The sequence below is a fragment of the Solanum tuberosum genome, unplaced genomic scaffold, assembly GCF_000226075.1.
Source record: "Solanum tuberosum cultivar DM 1-3 516 R44 unplaced genomic scaffold, SolTub_3.0 scf00432, whole genome shotgun sequence".
Lineage (NCBI taxonomy): Eukaryota > Viridiplantae > Streptophyta > Magnoliopsida > Solanales > Solanaceae > Solanum > Solanum tuberosum.
This window is the reverse complement of record NW_006239355.1, coordinates 27,418-33,953: the sequence shown is the minus strand read 5'-3', so window position 1 is coordinate 33,953 and position 6,536 is coordinate 27,418. Positions and strand designations below refer to the sequence as shown.

General features: G+C 32.3%; 1 long non-coding RNA gene across 2 annotated transcripts; it reads right to left on the bottom strand.

Annotated features, from left to right (window-relative positions):
- Positions 1 to 2,130: 2,130 nt before the first annotated feature.
- LOC107058072 (uncharacterized) lies at positions 2,131 to 6,521 on the bottom strand. Of its 2 annotated transcripts, XR_001471760.1 has the most exons (4): positions 6,420 to 6,521; positions 3,064 to 3,213; positions 2,599 to 2,953; positions 2,131 to 2,374 (listed from the first exon to the last, which is right to left on the bottom strand). It is a non-coding gene; the product is annotated as an uncharacterized lncRNA (long non-coding RNA). The 2 variants fall into 2 exon arrangements; XR_001471759.1 differs by lacking the exon at positions 6,420 to 6,521 and having other exon boundaries at positions 3,064 to 3,739.
- Between the last annotated feature and the right edge of the window lie 15 nt (positions 6,522 to 6,536).

Below are 6,536 nucleotides of genomic sequence, written 5' to 3'. Positions count from 1 at the left end.
TGCAGAATGTAAAAAATGGAAAAGTGTTGATTGTAAATGGTAAAAGTGCATAATGTAAAAAATGAAAAAGTGCTGGTTGTAAATGGTAAAAGTGCAGTTTGCTAAATGATTAAAATGCAGATTGTAAATGGTAAAAATGCAGATTTCTAAATGGTAAAAATGCAGATTGTAAATGTTAAAAATGCAAATTGTTAAATGGTAAAAATGCATAATGTAAATGTGCAGATTGTTAAATGGTAAAAATGCATATTGGTAACATGAACAAGATTGCTAACTTTTCCATTACAATCAAGAGATCAACAAGATTGCTAACAACTTTCAACAAGCAACACAAGATGACATTACATCAGAAGTAACCTGCAGATTGCTATCATTACATCAAACTACTAATGACTACACCACACTACTAGAACGGAGCTACACCAAACTACTAGCGACTACACCACATTTCAAACGATTCAAGAAAAGAAGTTCTAACATAGCTACAATACACTACATCAACTTGGCAGCTACAAAACCAACAATAATCCCCCAAGAGATCAGAAGCAAGCTTATCAATTGATACACTTTCATCCAAGTTCTTCAAATTAGAACTTTCAATACGGTGCTCCAACTCCAAGTTTGAAACTTTATCCTCCAAATTTGAACGTTAAAAAACAATCATATTATTCGAGTTGGAACCAATGTTTGGTTTATGAATTTCAATGCCACCCATTTCCTTCAAGATCTTCTTCAATCGGTTTCTTTCATTCCGAATTGAATATAATTCAATCTTTCGATTGGGAATCATCAATGATACATGACTTGGAAGTTTACTATCGATCCAACCCCAACAACCACAAGATAATGAGCCAGAACTACAATATTTGAAGACTCCACAGAAAAAGTTTTGCTATCAATCCACACTTTCATGTACTGGACTCAACTTGTTGAGGAGAAGAAACAAAAGAAGGTGTCAACATTTAAACAACACAAAAAAAAATTAACAAACTGATGTAGAAGATGATTTTCCAAAAGAGCTCCAAAGGTGTCCTCTCTTTGGCAATTCTTCTTCAATGTAAGTACTTCTACATCCCTCTTCCAATTTATGTAACAATGTTCAATATTATAAAATAAAATCTATATATTTGAAAACTCTATGAAAAGTAGTTCAAATCGAGCATAGGCTATTTAACATAGCTAATGATTCAAAATGTTTAAAGGATGTTTGAAAATATTGTTGTCAAAGAAAAAATTTGTTTGACTCCCCAAATAGTAATATGTTTACATAAAATGGTATGGATCGCAACCAGTGCACTAAACACCCCCTATGCACGAGTCTGGAAAAGGGCCAGACCACCTAACCATATTTTGTCACCGTGTGAACTCAGTTACTTGTTTTTTTTCTTGGTTCACTAGAAATAAGTATGAATCTGTGGCAATTCTAGCTTATTGGAAGTTTAAAACATTCTACCTCACATAATATGTATTATAATGAGGAAATGAGTCTTTAAAAAGAATGCATTTGGTAATTTATGAAGGTTAGAGAGGCTTGGTGCTCTTGATTGGAATAAATTGGTCTATCATCATTAAGGATGGAGGCTTATCACGTGTATATGGTTGCACACTAGTCTTATTCATCTACTCGCAAGTACACTAGTTTATTATTCGTTTTAGCACTTTTTTGTTCTTTCTACTATATACTACTAGACAGTTAGATTTAGTTCATCTTAATTTAATAGAATACATAATGTTTCATCTATCTCGCGGTTTCCTTCTGTTATTTCTCAACTCACATATCAAGTACCTCTCAGTCCTGAGAGAAATAGCAGAAAAATCAACAAAAACATCGTTGTGTTGCCAGGACTTTGAGTATACTAACAGAAAAATCACACCACCAAAAAATCCTAATTTTTCTAACATATGATTATTTGTTGAAACTAACACTCCACTAATTGGAAAAAAAAAGGAACAAATACTTCTTTGGAACAAATTCAATATGCTAAAATGACTAGTTAGTGATGACGAGCACAAGAGACGGGAGAAAGGTTGCAGTTAGAGGGAAGGCGGGTAGCAACACGAACAGTGTTGCAGATGCACTCATGATCCAGTGATTGGAGGGCAGCACAACACTCTGTGCTAGGAGTCATATTCGATGTTTCTGGTAATACAAATGGGGAGCAGACGTTCAGGTTCCCAAGTGATGCCAAGCATGTCTGTGGCTGACCCTGAGATTCAATCACTTGGCTTTGCAGCAATGCAGTTATAAGGATACTCAAAAGCACATATTTCAGTTATAAGGATACTCATAATTTACCTATTTTCGTAGAGGGTAAATACAGAATCAGCATGAATGAGATCATATGTTCTTGGGTAAGTTGACATAGCCTCACACCTATAGAAAAAAGTTAATATTCATCACAAAAGCAAAACTACAGGGGTAGGTAGATCCAGAATTTAGACAATATGAGTTCTGAATTCAGAGTATATGTGCTGAAATGTAAATCTAACTCTGTCAATAGTACTAGTTTTTCACATAGCTATAGTCGACCTAAAATCATAATGCTGCTATTTACTGGGGTTAGGGGGGGGGAAGTGTGAAGGAAGCATAGTAATTACCAGCTCTGGTATGTCCCGATTAGTTCTCGTTCATAAATGGCACCAAGTGTATTGACCTTAGCCTCAACGGGAACTATATTCATCACCCAAACAGGATCATTGACCAAATTTGTAGCAAAGCCACCTAGGAATGCATTCATATCTAAGATGTTTCTGTATCGCGCAGGCTGGCCAAGCTGGTTATTCACTGACTTGTAATAAGAAACTCTTCTTTTCCATAGCTCTGAATCCTTCTGGAAAACATCTTCCGTGACACCATCTACAGTTCCCCTGCTTATCCTAGGTGGTATTGCGTGTAATCTTTTTGGCCACTTCTCCAATTGTCCACCGGCCACCTCTTTTTCATTTGCAACTTCTGGCAAGGGAAAGTTTCAAATATCAAATCAACGTGAAATAATCAATGCTAATAGAATTCGGATTATAGGATAATACCAAATGTGACGATAAATCAAAAGGAGCACGAACCAGGCAATAACAGGATCTTGGGCAGGAAACATCGGTGGTATTTTTGTTTGTCTTTCGAAATTCAGACACTTCATATGATTGAACGGCTTCTGCCATATATATTGCGATATCATCCTTCTCAACAAACTTTTTTCCAGCAGAGTCTCTTAGCTACTTGCTCAATTTTATTTTGTTCAACATATGAGTCTTAGAAATGGTTATAGTTCCTCAAAATAGGCTAAAAATAATGTAGTATAAAAATTAAAAGAGTAGGAAAATACTCAATTAACCCTGAGAATTAACTGTCGAATCAACTCTACGGACCATGTTGTCCGTCCGTGCTTCACTTTACTGAGACACAATCACTGACCACAAACCACAACCCTCAATCCATGATGAAGATGAAGGATTACAAAGACATGGGTGAGAAAAGTTTGAATAAATGTTTAAAATGAGAGCAAGTTTATTAGTGGCAAATTAAAAGGTAGTGCTATTGGATATGAACTAGATTCTCTGCATGATAAATCATCAATAAGAAAAAAATACAATGCTAACCAAGTTCAAGAGCTTGAAACGTAAGTATCTCTTCAATATTTTGAATTTTTCTAAAATTTGGTTGTATTAGTTTCAATTTTTATCATTGATTTGTCCCTATGGTAGCAGTGGTTTTAAAGAAAATCCACACCCTGAAAAAATGCAATATAATGCATCACCTTCGCTTGGTTTCTTCTATTCTGAAACCAAAATTTGACTTGATTTTTGTCCACGGACAATTTCTTTCCAAGTTTCAGTATTGCATTTTCGTCGGGATGTGGATTATCTTTGAAAGCGCTGCTACCAAAGGGACAAACAAATTATCAAAAATGAAATTAATATGAACAAATTTTTAAAAAAATACAAAAGATTGGAATGATACATAGGCAACAAGTTCCTGAACTTTATTAGAATCAGGCCTATCGTATTTCCTTCTTTCTGACAATTTATCATGCAGATCCCGTTCATCTCCAACTGCACCATCTTCTAATTTGTCATCAATAAACTTGCTCTCATTTTCAACATCATTCAAACCTTTTTTTGTCTCGCCCATGTCATTGTTATTCTTCATCTTTGATTTATATCCCAATTTAAGATTTGTATCAATTGAATTGTATAGGAGATGTGACATAGAAAACACTAAGATTCAAATACACTTATATTATAACTCATTCAATCAAGAGTCAAGCAAATGAGAAAAAAAATACACAATGTGTTTTGTTTCTCTTGAGATACTAGCCTTGATTTTCATAATTTCACCAACTTCATAGACCGCTAGATTAAATTTGACCAACAAACATATATCCAAAAAGTATAAAGAGTGAATATTATGGTAATGTTAGGTTCCAAATTTAAGCATAAAGTGGAGAAGAATTATTCTGGTGGAGGTTTATTAGAGCAGGAGAGATTGAAGAAGAGTTAAACCTAGCTTGCAAAATAGATGGAGTAATCAGTTGTAGTTGAAAAGTGGTACTAGTTATTATTTTATTGTATGGACTATAGTTAGTGATTTTGAATCTACAAAATCACTCTATTTCTATTACCATTTACTACCATTGACACCTACAAAATATACAGAGAACTTTCAGCATATAATGTCATTATTATTGATATAAGATAAGCTTAAATGAACAAAATAGTTTAATGGATAAGACATAAGTACCATTCCTAAACTATGACTGAAATCTCAGAGACAGACCTAAATTTAACTAGAGTCCTATTACCCCCCCCCCCCCAAACTCATTTTTTCATATTTTTGTGCACCTTTTGTGTTGACGTGGCACCTTCAACCATCCAACTTGGCTGTGTTTGTACACGCTTGCGCTGTCACGTGTGTAAATATTATTTTTTATTTTTTTTTATCTTTTTTTTTTTTAAATTTCTTAGTTTCTTTATCTTGTATTTAAATTAATTTAATACACATTTTTTTTACCTAGTGTCGAAACTTTTTTTTCTTACCTTCATTCATTGTTTTTCTCTTTTGTTTTTCAATTGATTTTATTTTCTTTATCTTTCATTTTGGTTTGATTTCAAATTAAATTCCAAATATCTTGTATTTAAAATATGTTAGTTTGGAAAATCAAATAAAACGTAAAAATTGAAAGACACTTTTAAATTATATTTTAAAAAATAATTAAATGTGAAAAGATGATAAATTAAATAAAAAAAAGCTTAAAAGAAAGAAATTAAAATAAATATTTTACAAAGAAAAAAAAATGAATATGTATAAGTTTTAATATCAATAAATATGTGTACTAACTAATTATAAAGTCATCAATCAAAAAATGACATTTATCCAATTTGTGCACTTATCATTTGCCTACAAGAGAGTGTGCACACTAGTTATGTCATGTCAGTGTTTGTGGTGTATTTATTCGATTTTAAATTAGTTCAGCAGGGTAATAGGACCCTAGTAAGTTTAAGTGTGTATCTGAGATTTCAGTCATAGTCTAGGGGGTACTTGTGTCTTATCCCTAGTTTAATAATAATTATTAAAATAGTGAAATTGTATGATCTAAGTAATTATCATTGGTATAGATCGCACAAGATGCAAATTCAGCTGAGGCCTGGAGAGGAGGCAATTGAGAGTAGAAAATAATCTCACAAAAAAGATTAAACTGAAAGGAAAATGAGAGAATAAAAACTAAGCAGGATGAAAAAGAAATATGCACTAACCAAGCGTATGAAAAAGGAACATTGAACACAGAGACACTATAATCTTTATTATATTCCCATTCATTAGCTTATATAATTTAAATTCACACCAAATAAGTATATGAATAGATAAAACACTTTTTTAAATCAATTTATTCTTTATTCTCGAATCTTCAACCCATGAATAATTTCTTATTAGTTATTATATTCCCCCCAAAAGATCTCATATCTCTAACTAAAGATTATAAAAAATTCAATGATTCACCAAAGCTACATTGATAACTTTGTGGGATCTATAATTACAACAAAGAGTCAAAAGTCTACAAAAAATCTTAGGTATATAGATTGTTGATTCATCACAAAATCAACATTTTTCTTCTTTTATCGATTACTATATTCTGAACCAAAAATTATATACACATCAAAAAGACATCACCTTTTAAATTTGATTAAATCTCATACACTAATTTTTTTTAAAAAAGAAACTTGGGAACATGAATAAAAATCCCTCAAACTTGAGGGTATTCAAAATTCAAAAATTAGAGGTATACACCCCTTCCTCCTACAAGATATCGATGTTCAGAATTGACAAAAAGATTCACATAAAGTAATTAATTTAATGAATGCAAAAATAACATGCGAAATAGAAAAAAAATAAAAGAAATAGAAATCAATTACCAGATTAATACCTTACTTACAGTGATTCAACGCCTCAAACAAACGGAGGAATAAAAAATCAGACTTAAGAGACCACAAATCGATTAATTGATGAAGTAACTTGAGATGTAATAGTAGATGTGACTAGC